We start from the raw sequence: 20,048 nt of genomic DNA on the forward strand, positions 1-20,048 counted from the left end.
AGGGAGAGAGAGAGAGAGAGAGACTGAAATTGGAACTGGATCACAAGCTGATAAATGTTTTTTTTAATCTTCAAGCGATATCTTTGCTCTTTGAATATGCACTGTGACATGTTATTGAGTGTAGGCAGCAGCTCTCGCATTATGTCATTACAAGGACATATCCCACAGAAGAATAATCTGTTCTTTGATCTTTCTGTAAATCTTTTTGCCACGCTGCAAAAAACGACGGCACACTTAATCCCTTCCCGATCGCTCACCTTTGGCTTTGCATCAGGGTTTCGCAACCTACAGTTTGTCAACAAATGAGAACTGAATAAAATGTTGTGGAGGGAGTGGAGAAGAGATCCAGTAGAGACTAGTGCAGGATTGATTGATTGATTGATTGATTGAATAGCACAGGAAAGTACCGTTCAATACAAGGTCTGCTAACAGGATTTAAAACCCAAGAAAGCCTGTTGGCTTGTTTCCATTGGGGAACTTCAGATCCAGAAGATCCAGTTAGAACATGTCATTTTAGGTTTGGTTGTGTGCAGGTGTAGACGTTCTACTTTGCCTGTGATGCGTTGTGAGCTTTTATATTGGCTATTTTCGGTATAAATCGGGCATTAAAAATGCCAACATTTTAGAAAAATTACATTTGTGGAATCGTACGTCGTCCTAAAACGGTGATGTTTTCACAAGTGTAGTAATGTGTGCGTGTGTGTGTGTGTGTGTGTGTGTGTGTGTGTGTGTGTGTGTGTGTGTGTGTGTGTGTGTGTGTGTGTGTGTGTGTGTGTGTGTGTGTGTGTGTGTGTGTGTGTGTGTGTGTGTGTGTGTGTGTGTGTGTGTGTGTGTGTATGCGCGCGCGTGCGTGTGCGTGCGCGCGCGTGTGCAGTCCGACACACAATAGTATGACACCCTACCCCTAACCTAACCATAACCACACGCGGAAGCCACGGGTGAGTCTTAAGCGGCCACGTTTGTCGGACTATTGGTATACGTCAGACTAACGTATGCTACAAGGAAAATATGTGTCGTCGTCGTCCGTCCCCCCCACCCCCTCCCCCTGCTTACATGACACCCCTGCAGGTGTATAGCGCGGTACCCCCCCTCCCCCACCCCCCCTCCCTCCCCTCCCCCGAGGGATGTCCATGGTGATAAGGACTCCCACTCTGTCCACTCATCCATGACTGTGTACAACGAAACCCTCTTTGACGGAGAGATGCATTCATTCATTTATTCATATCTGATGTGTTTTTTTTCTCCAGTAGAGCTCAGATGAGTTCACTGCTATTAATACACAGGTCTATACATACTGTAGTACAGTAGTTTCCACTTTAACCCTTTATGACCTGCTGATGCTGAAGACCTTGCACCATATAGCATATTTTTGTAGACATATGATTGTATAATGTATACTTATAGTTTCATTGTACAGATATTCTACTGTTAGACGGATGTTAGGTTCTTAGCTTGCTTCTGATCCTTGATACTTTTATTTTTTTAAATGTTTTTTTTGTGGCTTTTGCTTTTATTTTATATATTTTATGGAGGGACAGACAGTCGGCTGACAGGAAATGGGGAGAGAGATGGGGGGAAGACATGCAGTAAAGGCCGTCGGGATCGGGAGTCGAACCCGCGGCACACTGCCAGACTGGATTACCAGCCAAGGTGCCTGGACCACTGAGCCATGGCCCAGGCCGATACTTTTATTTTAACCTTTTTCGTTCCCACTTATATGCTGTAATTCCATTAGATTTATTTTTGTACGTAATATGCAGCTTGCTAATGGTGGTCTGCAATAGTGAGGTGTGCACACCCAGGTGTTGTTGTTTTTCTGCATTATTCTGATGATGATGTGAAGTCATGTGATCTAATGAGATGCTGATTACTGGCACTACGTAATGCATGTCAAACAGTCATCTTTAGTTGACCCTGATGAAGGCCCATGAAGGCCGAAACGCGTTGGTCGTTTTTTTTAACCCTTGTTTTTAAAATTTGATGAAATAAAGGATTTTCTACTTCACTTGGACAGAGCTGCCTTGGACCCTCTTTTAAGTTCGCCACCTTCTTACCTCCTTCCGCAGTGAAATTGACTCATTCAAGGTATAGAACTTTTTAAGAACTTGTGTGCTTTATGATTTCTATGTATTTGATGTATTACCATGTGTTGTTCTTGCTTACTGTAAATCACTTTGGATTAACACTTTGACTACAGAACCCGAGTTAATTAACTGTAGAACACTTTCCCTGTGGTTCGCGAGTTGCCCGAGTTATGTTATCATTGTTTAATCCGCGTTTTTAATCAATTTTTAAGTCATACGGGCAATCCACCGGACCGAGTGAGATAGGAGACGCATTTTGATGACGTCATCGCAAAAAGGTCTGTCACTCTGGCGTGCAAAGGGTTTGAATTGAGTCCCTATTCATTACAATGGAGGGGGTGGAGCGGAGCGGTGCGCTTCCTCCTCCGCTCTGTTGTTGCGATCGCCAATTTGGAATATTCTTCAACACTACGACAATATTACACCGTTTTAAAGTGGATTTTCATGACAAGCAACTCAGCGGTCGGCGCAGTGGCTGTTCAAAGGTAACTTAAAACATATTAGGCAGTGAAGCCTGAAACACGAACACATAATCCCGGCAATAGAACTGCTAAATGCCTAAATTGTAAATTAATGCAGATTCTACAACATGTTTTCTATATCCTAACAGTTAAAAAAAGGTTTTTGTGGTGTCAAGGACCTCCACAATTCTATGTACTTGACTCCGAACCACCCATCTCAAAATATTTTGTTCAAATATTCACAGAATCACACACATTTTCACTATACAAAAAAAATGCATATCTAGAATAAGTTCATAGTGTGACGAAGTGACACACACACACACACACATACACATGCACACACACACACACACACACTTGGCTTTCATAAAGCGTCCGCGTGTATGTCTCTGTGTCCAATCCGCCCTCTATGTTTAAAGTGCGCCTCTTATTGATCACGGCTTGTTAGGCAAATATTAACCTGTCTTGTCTGTCTGTCTGATCATTAGGACCATGCATCCTCCACCACAGTGCGGCATCGTGGAGTGATGTGCTGCTAGGCTGGCTGTTTTTTTTTTTAGCTCTTCTACCGAGTGAGTAAAAAAGCCTTTTCTTTCTGTCTACCCTGGTGGGTTTAGTGTCTATCAGTGGACCTACTCTGTCTCTACCCTGGTGGGTTTAGTGTCTATCAGTGGACCTACTCTGTCTCTACCAGTGGACCTACTCTGTCTCTACCCTGGTGGGTTTAGTGTCTATCAGTGGACCTACTCTGTCTCTACCCTGGTGGGTTTAGTGTCTATCAGTGGACCTACTCTGTCTCTACCCTGGTGGGTTTAGTGTCTATCAGTGGACCTACTCTGTCTCTACCAGTGGACCTACTCTGTCTCTACCCTGGTGGGTTTAGTGTCTATCAGTGGACCTACTCTGTCTCTACCCTGGTGGGTTTAGTGTCTATCAGTGGATCTACTCTGTCTCTACCCTGGTGGGTTTAGTGTCTATCAGTGGACCTACTCTGTCTCTACCCTGGTGGGTTTAGTGTCTATCAGTGGACCTACTCTGTCTCTACCCTGGTGGGTTTAGTGTCTATCAGTGGACCTACTCTGTCTCTACCCTGGTGGGTTTAGTGTCTATCAGTGGACCTACTCTGTCTCTACCCTGGTCTGGTCTAGGTCTGGTTGCAGTGGACTCACTGTCTCTAACCCTAGGGCTGACATCACAATGACAAATTGACGATTATTATTGTCTTACAAATAATTGCGATTGACGATTTAATTGTGTTTTGGCGTTGAATACATATGAATAAAAAATATATATTTCAGATTGCCTTTAATACTATTAAAGGCAATTACTAGTTAAAAGAAAAATCACACCTGTGTGAACTGAGTGGTGCAACTCCCCCCCTCTCCTCCCCTCCTCCCCCCCCTCTCCTCCCCTCCTCCCCCCCCTCTTCCTCTCTCTCTCTTCCTCTCTCACTCTTCCTCTCTCTCTCTCTCTCTCTCTCTCTCTCTCTAGCAGACAACAGTGCAGCACTATCTCTCTCTCTCTCTCTCTCTCTCTCTCTCAGCACCCCTACTGGTACTCATGAGTCACACATGAGTCACACACAAACATAGGTTAACACGGACATACATAGTCACACACATAGGTTAACGCGGACATTGCTGTTCCTTGGAGTGGTTGCACCACTAAAAAATGCTGAAATAGCTGATCTACAAGCTTACAACGCGTCACGAACGTGCTTATAACGTGCGTCCTGCATGCCCACCCAATCAAAGGTTATGGGGATGTTTCATTTCCTTTGGTCTAGGGGTAAAAAAGAAATGCAACAAGGCTGGAAAGTGAGCTGTTGTTTATTTGTTGCTCTTTAGGTTATTTTCTCTTGGAAGAATTCACAATGCAATCAAGAATCACATAGATTGATAATGCCAGTACTCTTCTAGACAACCATGACTCACTACCCTTTGGGATTTCAACAGGTTTCCAACCAAAGTAAATATAAATGTATAAATGGAGATATTTTAGATATGATTTTAAAGGAGCATTCACTGATTTGGGTGATTTGGAAAAAAAACCCGATCCGCCCCGGTAACAAGATGTGCACATCCACGCACTACAGTGGGGGGACACGTGACAGGCCAACAGCACGTACACCAAGGCCCGCCCCTGCTCGATCATGATTGGCGGAAGGCCCCTCTCTATCCTGATTGGATGAAGGCTAGGCCACCTAGCCAAACGAAACCTACCGTATGTTTTTTTTTTACCCCAGAGGTTATCTGGGGACAGGGAGGAACTCCTTATGATATATGATATGATATAGTGATATAGTAGGCTACTTTATTGTCAGTTCATACTGAAATTTGTCTTGCGACCCAGCAGCCAAGTGTGCAGAACACATATACAGTACACACATTTCAACATTTAACATAACACAAAGAACAAAACAATTTTACATAAGAGACATGAAGACAAGAGCAATGTCCACCGCCTAGATTACCCCATGGCTACTACAACTCCTGATTAAGCACACTCTATAGTAGCAAGGGTTATCACAACAAAACAAAAAAGGAAGTGATATTTGAATTAAGTGAAATCACTGAAAATACCTTTGAATTTAAACCTACACAGAAAATAAGCCCTGGTGCAAATCAATAAACAATACAAAATACTCTTAACCTTACTTTAAATAAACACCAACTTACCTAACATAAAATTACAATTGAAATCTAAACTACTCTAATTTAACCTATATCAAAAGTGACTGTTGTACAAAAAGCTGGCACCAGTAGCTCTACAAACAAATCACAGAAAGTCAAACTGCTTAACAGTAATCGGACGATCAGTCAACCGAAGGCAGCCCTGAAACTCTTCACTTTAACAGTCTTCTATGGCAAGTTCAACATTTACCAAACAATGTCCAAAAGGGTTGTGTAGGTCAAGAAGATGGTGACACCAAACTTTTGGGCACCAGCATTCAGACCACACACCATCTCCATGGACAGTGTCGAACACACTGCCCATGCACACAGCTGATAACAGATCTTAAATAGTGCTCAGGTTGACAGCCTTCTTCCGATGATTGGCTGAGCTTGATGAGAGGCGGAACGAAGTAGGTAGGTCTCCCCCCACACACAGGACCTGAGGCTGAGAACTGAATCAGTACTATTCCCAAAACCAATTACATACTTGAATCCACAAGTATGTAACAGGGGCATATTTATTTTAAGACAATATACAAAATACCACCATTTATCATTTCTGATTGGGTGGGCAGCATTTTTAGAGAAATTTAAACCCACCTGAAAGCCGTTTGCCATCAGAGCTGTTAACACCTTGAGGGCTCGGGCCTATTTAATCCATTAATAAAATGTGCCCATCGTTTATAGCGCCCGGACCACTTTTACCGGCGGACCGGAAGTTGTTGTGAATGTGTGTGTAGCAGCTAACAATAGCCACACCACTCTAGAGTCAATCGACAACAACGGGAGGTAAGAATAAATCTATCGCGACTAGCGACTGGACCGCGGAGCGCCGTCTAACACAGGATCTTTTTTTCATATTTAGACGGGATGATTTAGATCGCGAGTTATGAACGTTTTAAGATTTTCGTTGTCGTCAGCTAAACAGGCAGGGAACATTTCCGATGACGTGTCACTGTTGTGCAACACCGAGGATTGCGCAACAAGCGCCTCTAGGCTGTAGAGCGATGCGATCAGTTTTCATAGCACTAATTTGACGGAGATTAATCAATCTCCGTCTCGGGCAACTGACCGTGAACTTGAACTTGGCGGTGATCTCCGTCTTGCGCCTCCAAGGTGTTAACCGACAGGCGACAGCGTGCTGATGGAAATGGGGTTACTGTTGGTCAAAGAAGATAGATAGATAGATGGGTAGATAAACTGATATGAATGATGATCATAGTTTTCTTCCCATATTCATCCTTCATGTCAGGCTACAACCGGCCCTCTTGTGAGTTTGTCATCATCATTTTTCGACCGCATTTGAGATCATGGATTTCACAATGCCACGCCAGACTTCCCGGTCCTTCATTGCCAGTTCCTGCTTCCTGATGCATGTGTCCCTGACATCAGAGAACGACAGTTTTCTACCTCTGGTCTGCTTTAAGGCAGGATTCCAGAGCAGAAGGGAAGATGATGAGTTTGTAGATGTAGTTGTACTTTTTGTTAATGAGGTACCTATAACCCTTGATGGCTGTTTGTGGTTATAATGTATACATAACTTACTTAAATACAGTAAGTTATGTATGTATTTAATTAAATACTTACTTAACACAGCGAACGCTAACCGCGTATCAATACGTTATTAATTAATCAAACGTCCGGTGCTAACCACGTATCCATACGTTTTAATCACTTTTTTATAGCATACTTTCATTCATCTTTTTACCCACCCGGACAATGAAGAACCATCCCCCTGTCATTGCTGCTTAGTCCCGCTCACGTGATCAGAAAAAAAAAAAAAAAAAAAAAAAAAACCTCCCCTCCTGAAAACAGGAGGGCGGACCGCTTTACGTGTAGAAGCCAGTGTAAAATGGACGCGCCCATGCAATGATCTAGTCGGTGTGTGAAAAGAATCAAATTTCACCTAACCTCGCCTCACCAGGCTTTCTCCCACCTCGGACATTTCACCCAACACTATAATACTCGATTCCCCCCTCCCCTCCTGTTTCTCCAGGAGGAGGATCTTGCGAGATGGGGGCTCTGTCTCTCGGAAAAAAACATGATGAACGGAACGCTGCCTAAACACATATGCACCGGATCGGCATTGCATAACGTCTGCAACACACATGGACAGATGCATGTTTCCTTCTTCATACTGTAGCGACCAAACGATCCCCGAGCCTACAATACTACGAACTAACTACAGTATCGAGGGGCCGCCACGACAACAGACAGTGTTCCGTTGGTGGATCACGTATCGCCATGCAGAGCCGTCATAATCGGAGATCGCTCGGACGTGTGATTGTAACGCTTTTTTATTCATTATAATTGTAGTGATAAGACCGCAATGAACGCGTCGGGGACGTAATCGACCCGGGTGTAATGTATAACAAACTTTTCCGCGTCCTAAACCGTGGTGTTGTGATCTGTGGAAGTCATTTTTTCCTTGTCGACATCACAGCCGGGCTGCATGCCCAGGCATGTTCCCCTATACTAGCTTGAAAAACAAAATCAGCTGATGATGACAACGCGTCTCACCGTTATACTATAGTTCTGAACCGAACGGTGGAATGGGACTTTTTATAGCCGTACGGATCAAGACTTTTGCTGCCCAATGTGCCCATACCCCCCCCCCCCCCCCCAATGTTTTGCGATCAAGACAATGAAAGCAGTGAGATATATTAGGCGAGGCGAGGCAATCATCATCATCATCATCCTCATCTAAAGAAAGCAGAGTTATGAAGGTTTATAGTCAGACATTGACAGGCAGATATAACAATAAACACAATCAATATGCTATACATCCTATACACCGAATGAAAGCCCTGAATGTGTACTTTTACGAGGAAAAGAGTAAACATTGATCCCATGTACAGTTTGTCATAAATTGTTTACTGGATGCACATTAATAAAAATCACACCCCTGTGAAGTGAGCGGTGCAACTGTAGAGAACAGTTGCACCGCTCACTTCACAGGGGTGTGATTTTTATTAATACAGTAGAAGTTTACAGACCAAACTGTAAATAAAAGGTTTACATGACTTTCTGTCTCAGTCCGTATATAGCGAGCTGTAGTGAATAAGTACAGAACAGTTGCAACGCTCACTTCACAGGGGTGTGATTTTTATTATTACAGTAGAAGTTTACAGACCAAACTGTAAATAAAAGGTTTACATGACTTTCTGCCTCAGTCCGTATATAGCGAGCTGTATTGAATAAGCAGAGAACAGAATATGGGACAGAGTTGCACCACTCACTTCACATGGGTCACTTTTTATTATTACTACAGTAGAAGTTTTTGAGTGGTGTAAACCACTCCTACAACTGGCTTTTGTGTGCAGAAAAAAATGAGCATGGTTGCTATGTTCAAAATAATTTCTGACGTAATTAAATCACACCCGGGTGAACTGGATGACCGTAGCAACCATGGTCATTTTCTCTGCACAGAAAAAGCCAGTTGTGAAATCACATCCGGGTGTGATTTCATTACGTCAGATCAGAGCTGATCAGGCTACATAATACCTTACCTTATTTCATTACGTCAGACATTACGTCAGACCACAGCTGATCATGCTATATAAAACCTTACACCACTCAGTTCACACGGGTGTGATTTTTTTCTTATGAAAGCAGAGAGTCTTCTGTTTCATACGGTATATAGTATTTATATGTCGCTATAGGCCTTATTTTGTGAATATTGAGGAGTTCACGTCCATGTCTTCTCTGAAGTTATCTGGTGTGCACAAGCTGCATTCAATAACCAATTACTGTCTAACTGTAGATGGGATCAATGTGTACTGTTTTCCTCGTAAAAGTACACATTCAGGGCTTTCATTCGGTGTATAGGATGTATAGGATATTTATTGGGTTCAATTTTATATCTGCCTGTCAATGTCTCTGACTTTAAACCATCCATAACTCTGCTCGCTGTTCAAGATAACCACTTCCAGGCAAATGCAGGTGTTGCAAAAAGGTCAATATCTCCAGAATGGAACATGGTAAAATCAAAATGTATTTTTTAAATTGAAGTGGACAAGTTCAGCTTTCTTTTGATGTATGCGTGTGATTCTCGCTATAAGAACATTTTGCTGTGGGCCCCCGAACAAGGCCTTTGTGCAATGTTAAACGGTAGCAACATCAAAATAGGCCTGCCGAGATCCTGTAGCAATCAAAGTGTTTTAAATACATACTTCCCCGAACCTCATTGGTTGGCGGAAGTACGTTTCTGACTTAAGCCCTCGCAGTGGAAAAAAAGATCCATGTCTGTGTCTGAAGAATATTTGATGAACCACACTGACCAGCAAAGCCACGACAACTGAGATGGGGGGGATGCCTCCAAAAATCTGAGCTTTAGTGGGATGGTCCTTCCATGAGAGGTTCTGGACACCCATGAGGAGTCTTGTGTATGTTCCGTCAAGACGATCCCGAAACTCCTTATTCATTGTCCATGTTTCGGCACCATAAAGAAGGATACTTTCCACACAGGCTTTGAACAGGTTGATCTTGGTAGCTCTTGAGATGTCTGACTGCCATAAGATGTAGCTTATTGCAAGCGCTCCGGGCCTGTCCTTTCCTTGTCAGGAAGTCCTTTCTGCTACTGACTACATACTGTATGATCCAAGATATTTGAATTCGTCAGTTTCTTTGATGTCACTGCCGTCCATGGAGCGGATGGTTGGGTGAACAGAGTCTTCATTGAGAAGCAGGCATTCTGTCTTTTTGGCATTGAGCAATAGACGAACTTTGGCTGCTGACACTTCTAGTGATGTTAAAAGCTCTTGAGCAGAGGATATGTGTTCAGCAATCAGTGCGATGTCATCCGCGTAGTCAAGGTCAGTCAGCCACTTCTGACTTTGACGACCAGATCTTCTACCTATTGTGAGACCTCTGAAGGAGATGGTATCCATCGCTTGCCAAGGACATAGTCAACGACAATGACAAAGAGAAAAGGAGCGAGTTGTCACCCTGAAAGATGCCGGTGGTTGTCATTTCTGCTATTTCACATTTATGGGACAGTTTTAATTAAGTGCAAGCTTCATGCTCTTTATATAGTTGGTTTCAGTTGTTGATCATCTGCTTAAACATTATGTCATGACACCATAGGGTCTCAGCAGGCCTTCCAGGAGAACCTGGCCAATGTTGAACATCTATCATAAAGATAGCATAGGGGCTATTTCCAACTAAAGCTGCAGGTTAATGTGTCAATCATGTGGGTGTCTCTTCAAGGAGGTTCCCTAAATAACTGTGCCTGCCCCTCAGCTTTTGTGTAGCCTATATATTCAGACTCAATGTAAGGACGGTGTTCAGTTGGGCTGGCCACCACGGTGGTCAGCCAGGCTCCTGCTTGTCCTCTGCTGTATGCTGTACTCTGCAAATAAAACCAACCTCTGAGAACATCATCTGCCTCTTGGTCTGCTTCTGTTGCATCTCACATCTCTGTTTTCTATTTTCAAGTCTTTATGCCGTAGAGAGAACGCACTCTCCTGGTTAAAATATACCTCATGTCTGAACGTCGTTGTGAACTGTTGAGTGATGAGAACCATTCAGACACATGAAGTAGGACAATAGAGATCTACAAGCTCGCTTTAACCCCCCCCCCCCCCAACCCCCACCCACCCTCTCGACTCCCTCTCCCACGCATGCCTGTATTCCTGCCATCTTTCAACAGCATTCCTTCCTATAATGTTACTAACAACTGAGTCGTTTGCACCTCAAAGTAAAATACCCTACATATTTAATATTCCTGTACAAAACGATGCCGCCGCCGTACGCACCTCAAAGAGGCGAGTAATAAAGGAGAAAAGAAAACACTGAACAAACAAAACAGACCCGTCTCCTCCTCTCAACCCTCTCTAAGAATCCTCGGGCGTCTGCATCGACTGAGCTGGAACTCGTCAGCGTTGGCGCAGCCTGAAAGGGAATGAGGAATTATCAACGATAAATAATTCACTTTTTGCATAACACACACATGGTGGAGGGGGGGGAGTGGATCAAGTAACTACTCAGTAGTACATGTAATCAAGTACTGTAGTTAAGTACAATGTTGAGGTATTGTTTTACTTTGCAGTATTTTCCAATGTTCAATACTTTTACTCCTATTCCTACTACATCTCAGAGGCAAATGTTGTACTTCCACTACAATTATTTTTGGAACTTTACTTGTGGGTATTGATACTTTTGCTTAAATAAAACATGCGGCATCTTGTCAAAGTTTTAAGGAATGCCTACCGCATATAAACAGCCTATCGTATTAGGGGTTTAACAATGTATCGTATCGTTTTGCAATGCAAAAGTACATTAAATACATGCATTTGCCAAAGAATTACATCCATAATAATACATTTTCCCTTAAAAAGATTTTCTTTTTAGCTATAGTTAAGTGCGCATGCGTGCGTGTGTGCGTGCGTGCGTGTGTGTGGGGGTGTGTGTGTTTTTCTGGGAGGTTAAACGCACATTGAATCATCTCTTCCTGTTCGCCTCGGGAGGACGCGCGCGCACACACACACACACACACACACACACACACACACACACACACACACACACACACACACACACACACACACACACACACACACACACACACACACACACACACACTCTTTGTTTGTTCATGGAAATGGCTCTTTGCATGAAGACACTGTTAATGAGTGAATGTGAATTCATATGAGGGAGAGAGAGAGAGAGAGAGAGAGAGACTATTTTTCCGGCAAAGTGAAAAAAAGAGCAGACCAAGTACAGAGTTGAGGGTTTCAAACATTACAATAACAACTAGAAAAAGTGCCCTTCTGGGCACTGGTCTCCACCAGGAGGATAGGAGTGTGTTTGGCAAAATGTTTAGAAGTAATATAAACATGTTTATTTTGTTTTTTTTGCAACAATGTTCATGTCATGTCATTTTGTTGAGGAAATGCAGAGCCAAATAACATAAGCAATGTGTTTTGCAGTAATCGGCCTCATGGTGGCGCTATAACCGGCAGATGTGGAGGGATGCAGGGACAATGTTTTTCCATGGCATCATACATAAGTTGTATACAGATCGATGCAGTTATAGCTAAAAACCGGAATTGGCCTGGAAATGTGCGTGTATAATTTCACGGAAATTGCACACTGTGTTTGTGAGTTGTGGCATTTTGTTCGAAACGGACCAATAATGTGAGCTTTGGAAGCCAATCTTAGCCAATCAGGATGGAAGATGGGAAATGGTGCAGATCCTTGTTGATTACATGACTATGAAGATAGTGTATACCGAATTGTGTGATGTATGGATAAAATACGAGTAATCTACAGAAATGTGTTTTGCCTAAATCAGCCTCATGGTGGCGCTGTAACAGGCTGTTGAAGAATTTTCGGGGCAGAGGTTCGTCGTTGGCATCCAGGGAGTGTGTGCAAAGTTTGGCATGGATCGGGCCAACGGTGGCGGAGATTAGCTGGTAACGGACGGACGGACGGAAGGAAGGAAGAAAGGACAGACGGACACACGCACACACACACGGACGGAGTGCAAAACATACTCTCTCCCCATGCCTTCGGCCTGGTGGAGACAATAAACAAGAAAATAAAGAAAAAATACAATAATATGTACCTCTCGTCAATAGTGACACAACCTGCAAAAGAATCCAGAACATCTACAGCAGGGTTTTGTCGTGGCACCCTAGGGTAATGGATATTTTTATAATGGGATGACCCATTGATCCAAATAGAAATATCTGATCTGCTTTGCAGTTGTAGGGCAAGCTTGAATTATCCTCTTTCAATCTGCAAAGCATTTGTTTCATAAAAAAATCTACCGTAAACATGTTATGAGCTACTTTCTGTCAAGAAATTCCGTGCCGTGATATTTTTTGTGATAAGTGTTGGAGTTTGGAAGCACTAGTTTTCATTAACGCGTCGTGCTGATATTATTCCTGCATTATGTGCAATTTCCAAACAGGTGGTACGGAGGGCTGTTCAGTGACTTCCGACAAGAGCTTCCAAAGGGTTTTGCCACTCTAGATTCAACCCATTATAAAAATACAAAACAATCTAGTGTGGCAAATTGCAGCTATAGTCCAGTGATGCCTCGGAATACTTTGATGATATTTTACTTTGTAAAACGGACCTGGGTTGAACTGTACTTTTCAAAGTGTAGTTGAAAGTCAAGTATAAAGTCTGTCCTATGGATTATTCTCTCAAATTCTCCTTATGACATACTATCATTATATGATAGAAATGTAAATTGCTATAAAGCAACTATGCAATCCAGGTGGTGCCAGTGACATTTACTCAGCCGCAGACCCCCATTGCAATATCAATGTTAATCCAACTCAGAGAATGTACACATGGCACCAAATGTTACAGATCCGTAAGGGTCCAATTGGTTCCATGTGTGCAGTCTGAGTTACAGACCTGTAAGGGTCCATTTGTTTCCATGTGTGCAGTCTTGAGTTACAAATCTGTAAGGGTACATTACGTTCCTTACTATCATTTAGCTGAGGTTCCCCTGAAACATCTTGAAGGACCCCTGGGGGTCCCCAGACCCCACTTTGAGAAGCACTGCTCTACAGTACCTTGAGGTTGAAAGTCATCACACATTTTGCGGTGGAATATGGCTCTTATATCCCGTACGGTATAACGTGTATGGCTTCTCGTTTAAGAATGCAAATCATTCGTATTGTTGCCTCGCTACCAAGCTAGGAAAAAGGCTGGCTCTAAAAATAGGGATCAAATGCGTCCATTATGGAGCGAAACGGCATCAATTGTTAATTGTGTGTGCGGCTGTTTCATTTTTCATGGGAAGTGTGTGTGTGTGTGTGTGTGTGTGTGTGTGTGTGTGTGTGTGTGTGTGTGTGTGTGTGTGTGTGTGTGTGTGTGTGTGTGTGTGTGTGTGTGTGTGTGTGTGTGTGTGTGTGTGTGTGTGTGTGTGTGTGTGTGTGTGTGTGTGTGTGTGTGTGTGTGTGTGTGTGTGTGTGTGTGTGTGCGCATACAGACTGTGTGCATGCATCAGAGAGAGAGAGGTCTCGGTCTGTATCTTTTTATATTTTATGTTTAATAAAGGAATAGAATCAGGTTACCTAACCTGAACATGTATAATTGATGATGTGACACGCTTGTCTCTACTATATTTAATAAATACCCATCTTTTGTGGTTTATATCTTAGTCCTTTAGTTTTATAGTCTTAATGTGGTTAATTTTGACAGCAAATATTTAGTCTTTTGAATTACACATCATTTAGTTTTAGTCCTATTTTAGTCATCTAAAATTGTCTTAACCTATAGTCTTACTTGACTATCAAAATTTTTCTTTTAATGTTTTAGACTTTAATCTTCCATCCATCCATCCATCCATCTTCAACCGCTTATCCGTAGTCAGGTCCAGGTCAGATGCCCGAACCAGCTAAGCTGGCTCCTTTCTAGGCGATGGAGCAGCGGCTCTACTCCGAGTCTCTCCCGCGTGACTGAACTTCTCACCCTATCTCTGAGGGAGATGCCAGCCACCCGTCATAGAAAACTCATTTCGGCCGCTTGTATTCGCGACCATATTCTTTTGGTTCTTTTAGTCTTAGTCAACAAAAATAACACTGCCGTCGTTGCTGGACTGGCAAGCAACATATTCTATCCTAGCCACATATCAAAGCAACATATTCTATCCTAGCAAAATATTCTATGCAAGCAACATATTCTATCCTAGCTTAAACCTCCAAATGTGTATGTTTAGTTTGTCAACGCCCAACTTCATCAAAGAGAAGTATCGCACACGACTTGTGAAAATGGCCGACCTGCGAGCTCACTCATTTTCACTATTTCAAAAATATGTTTTAAATACTAATATAAACGGAACGGTTGTGGACGTACAGGGTTTCTGATGGGGATTTTGATAGATGTAAATCTGGACCAAACCCTTAAAAATAGAATATTAACCAGTAAAATGTATTATAATTGATAGACCCCAAATAAATTATCCGTAGCTTGGTATTACAGAAAAATGGGGCTGTCACTTTAAGACAGTAAAACCTTTGAGGAAAACCAAATTAATGAATATATTAATACATTAGTAGTTACCAAAAAAATGAGTGAAATACCCTTAAATCATTTAGCCAATCCAGAGAGAAAAACACTTTTGAAAGACCCAAAAACAATTTAATTTAGAGACGACTTGAATGAATTCAGACGACACAGAGCAAATCAAGTTTAGATAATTTAGTGCAGGATTCTCAGTAAAATAATATTGCAAAGATTCAGGTTTACAAAGCATTAATCCATCATGGTTACAAAATCCGTTCCTGAATTCCATACTGTGGATCCACAGTTATAGGCAAAATATTATATTATAAATAATATAATGAAGTTTATCTGTTGGGATTGGATGAGAATATTCCAATGTTGTGTTGAGGACGATGACTGACGTGGCGAAGGTTGAACAGTATAGAAGTTAGCTGAGTAGGGACAGAGTCATAGGATGAATGTGGCAACAGAAAGGTGATAAATGTAGGTGCCCTGAGATATTTGTTCATGAACTCGACAGCGATGAGACAATATTCTATTCTAGAGAGGACAGACCTTATGGCCCTCATTTATCAACCGTGCGTACGCCAAAATATGGGTGTACGCCGAAATTACCGCAATTTTCGGCATTTACGATTTGCACCAAAGATTGAAAATGATCTTGTGCCAAGACAAAACTCACGTCTGGTCGGGAGCTGTCGTACGCTTTGTCCTCACCTGTTTTTTGTCGTAGAACAGCGGAGCAGCATTGTTTGACCAGCTGAGAGGCTGTCACAGGCATCGAAACATATGTATCACTCCTAAAATGTTTATATAAAACTATATAGGTATGTATATGGGCTAAATGTAAAAAAAGAAAAAGAAAATGAAAAAAGGAATAGGCCTACATCAACGATGTGTCTGTGTCATATGAAATTGGTAGGAGATTACCAACTTTACAAGCAGTTAAAATCGCGCAATTAAAACAATGTTGCAAGTTTAGATGCTTAAGCCATTTAAACGGTGCCCCCCCTCCTGGAATAGTTAACTGGATCGAGAGTGCTGCAGCTATAGTCAAGTCTACCAACCAACGGGTAGGTTATAGTGCAATCTACAGCCATGTCTTTCTCGAGTTACATCTCTTCGTTTTAAGGATAAACCCGACGTGTCGCTCAATGCCAAATGTGCCGTGCCGGCGTGCCAGCGCAAAATTAGGGACCGCTGACCGCATCGGAGTTAGGTAGGCTAAACCACCCAGCCAGGCTGCCAGCCCACCAGTGCCAGTGTGCCACATGAGGCTGGTTTAGGCTGCACATTTATATAATTGTCAGTTGACAGCCCAGCCACTGCACCGACTACTGCGACTAGCGAGGTAATCTAAATAGATTGTCATAAACGTGCATGGTCGCGGTGTCATGAACGGACCACAGTGATAGAGACAGACAGGACAGGAGAGGAGGAAAACAGCAGCGTGTGTGTGTGCGCCTATTTGTTATTTAATTCATTGTTCACATGCAGGTTCAGATTTTCGTTCACTAATATATTGTTGTAGGCTATATTAAATTAATAAATACTTTAATAATTTAATATAGGCTACAACTAACAACACACGGCAGGCGCGTAGCGCGGATCAATGATTGACTGGGCAAATTAGCATGGGGGGGGGGGCGCATCCCCGGCCGATAGTGAAGTGTGAACTGTGAACGGTTTGGGGAACCATTTTAAAACAAAGGCGGCTTGCATGCTGTGGTTTACTAACCAGAAATGTGCATGCACAAGGCTCAAAGTTGGGCCAGCTCTAAACTGACTGGGCCACGGCCCGTATGTGCGTGTGTGCGTGTGGGCAGCAAGGCAAGCGAGGCGAGAGGAGAAACAGACAGGGTACTACAGCTACAGCTTTATTTAATTCATACAGGTGTTCGTTCTTTATTTATTTAAGATAGGCTACAACAAACCAGTTGGACTTGCAAGTTGCGTGTGCGTGCGTGCGTCTGTGTGTGTATGAGAGTGGGGGTGACTTTTTTATTGACTTTTTTCGTCATGTAACTATGGTTTCCAAGGTCGTACTGCAGTTGTTCATGTCGCAAAAACGAGGGCGAGGCTTGATTTCATAGGGCGTGCCAGATAGATTTCAGCCGTCACATTTATAAACGTCCGAACGAAATTAAGGAAGAAACAGCTGTCTGCGATCACTTTGTAAATGCCGACCCGACGTGGGTGTACTACGAATCCTACACTCGAATTTGGGCCAGATTTTACACTCGATTGATAAATGAGGGCCTATGTGTTTATTCTCCAGTGGGATAGATGGATGGATGGATAGGTGGGTGGATGAGTGGATGGATGGATGGATGGATGGATGGATGGATAGGTGGGTGGGTGGATGAGTGGATGGGTGGATGGATGGATGGATAGGTGGGTGGGTGGATGAGTGGATGGATGGATGGATGGATAGGTGGGTGGGTGAATGAGTGGATGGATGGATGGATGGATGGATGGATGGATGGATGGATAGGTGGGTGGGTGGATGAGTGGATGGATGGATAGGTGGGTGGGTGGATGAGTGAGTGGATGGATGGATGGATGGATGGATGGATGGATGAGTGAGTGGATGGATAGGTGGGTGGGTGGATGAGTGAGTGGATGGATGGATGGATGGATGGATGGATAGGTGGGTGGGTGGATGGATGAGTGAGTGGATGGATGGATGGATGGATGGATGGATAGGTGGGTGGGTGGATGGATGGATGGATGGATGGATGGATGGATAGGTGGGTGGGTGGATGAGTGGATGCTAGTGGCCGTCCGCACAGGTCTCCTGTTGAGGCGTAACATCCATAAACTGTCAGATTAGCATGTCACTGTCACGCAGACATATCCATGGGGGAAAAATAAAGTATAGAGCTAACCTCAACAAGATTATAGTTTACATTAGCATGATATCTTGCAAAAACATATCACACAATTACATAAGGAAAACAATCTAGTTGACTAGTCGACTACCAATGGGGCAAATTAGTCATGAAATAGTAAAAATCACTAGTCGTGAAATCCCGACCACGCACGCACGCACTCACGCGCACACACACAGTGTAGCTTGTTTCCTGGACGTGGGTCATTGCCCAGGGTTATTCAAGCGAATGATGAATGTGTACCTGTGTGCGTGTGACGTGCGTGTGCATGTGCGCCTGTGGGACATTATTCAGGTGCCTCTACTGCTCACTGACATTTACACCAACGGCTCAGGTTGGCACTTTTTTTTTACCCTGTCTATGATGATCAGTCCGGTACTGCTGTATCTGCCCTAGAGCTGATAACAGTCACACCTGGTCTGAGTTAAAATAATCAGATCATTTTGCTGCATGTCTGTGTGTTTATAGTTAGTGTAGTATAGTGTTGTAGTCTGTGGGCTCCATCTTGCGGCAGGGGCCCTTTTTCCTTAATTTGGGGATTTAGTATTGTGTGAGAGGTGTGGCCCTGTAAAATGTGTTCTTGTGCCACAGCCTAAGTCCCTAAAACACCTCCATTACCCCTTACATTATGCATAGGTGTGGTTTGGGAGTTACAATGATTAAACCAATCACTGTGCCACCTTCCATTGCCTTTAAGAGATCCATTATCCATTTAACATTATGCCCAGTGATTTACACTATGGCCCATGGCCATGGAAGTGCAACACATGTTGCTGCCTTGAAATATAGCCTATTTATATTTGATACAGAGGCCGGGTTGTTTTGTGTCCAGTAGCTCCAATACAGCCTCACTCGTGCAAATCTAATAACTTCTTTGACTAGACAATTAAACACATAAGCACAAGGAATTGACACTGCTGATTATAGTAAAATTCCAATCACAGAGATTTGTGGAGAATTAAGACAGAACGAGACCTGAGCTGAGCTGTGAATGTTGTGCAACATGACTCAAGCCGAGGCAGCTCCAACTCAGCTCTCACTGTCTCAGAGTCAGGAGCGCATTCTTTTATCAAACAGAATTTGCATTATGGGTGGTTTGAAGAGGCACTTTCCATTGTCCTAAACCTGTGTGCATAAGATAGCAAAAAGGGAAAGCGCATCAACACGCCTCCACCCGCACATATAGGAGTCGGCAAAATGAATAGGGGGTTGTGTGGCCGCAAGATAATGTTTACGCATAGTGGAAGCTCCTAAATGCGTAATTCACGGAAAATGTTTATTACTTGAGGATAAAGCATGGCATAAAATGGAGCCATGTGTGTAGTACTCAAAGTACTCATTTAGCAGAATGTCCCCATTTCACAAGTTTTGTAATGTGCAAAATGCATAAACATCTTTTGAAAATAGCGGATCTACAAGCCCACAATGGGTTGCATCGCGACGCACTGTGAGCTTGTAGATCTATGGACTGTTTTCAAATGACCAAAATGTATATAGCGCTGAAGTGGTTACTGCATGTTTTGTAATATAAATCCAAATCTACAAAGTATAAACTAAAGTTTTCAAATAAATGTAGTGGAGTGAAAATTGTAAATACTCCAGTGAAGTAAAAGTACCTAAAAAAAGTGTAGCTAATACTGTACTTCTGGCTATAATCCCAATGGTCCTCATTCACAACGGCGTTTACGCTCATAAAGGTCCTCATTCACAACGGCGTTTACGCTCATACCGTTACGTAACGTGAGCGGAGCGTGAGCGGACAGGCATTTACGTGGATTCCCACATTACGTGGGAATTCATGAACTTGAACGTGAACTTGACGGTGACGTCGGATGGTCGGAATCTCCGCTAAAAGCTGCGCCAGCTCAGAGGGTCGTGTACTGCTTGCGTAGATTTATTCAGAAGGCTTTAGTCTTCATTCTGAATCAATTAAAAGTCCCCAAATCTCAGATAAAATATGTAGGAATG

The 20,048-nt window shown here is 43.0% G+C and overlaps 1 protein-coding gene across 2 annotated transcripts in view; it reads left to right on the forward strand.

The window, feature by feature from the left end:
• LOC306918488 (metabotropic glutamate receptor 4-like) overlaps positions 1 to 20,048 on the forward strand; it is a 314,226-nt gene that overhangs the window by 68,094 nt on the left and 226,084 nt on the right. The window contains exon 2 of one of the 2 annotated variants that reach the window (XM_079496079.1): positions 3,037 to 3,120. The exons of the other annotated variant lie outside the window; for it this stretch is intronic. The gene's annotated coding sequence lies outside the window, so the exon portion shown is untranslated. The remainder of the gene's footprint in view (positions 1 to 3,036; positions 3,121 to 20,048) is intronic. 2 annotated transcript variants of the gene reach the window in all.

This window comes from Electrona antarctica (assembly GCF_951216825.1).
Source record: "Electrona antarctica genome assembly, chromosome: 2".
In the NCBI taxonomy this organism is placed as follows: Eukaryota; Metazoa; Chordata; class Actinopteri; order Myctophiformes; family Myctophidae; genus Electrona; species Electrona antarctica.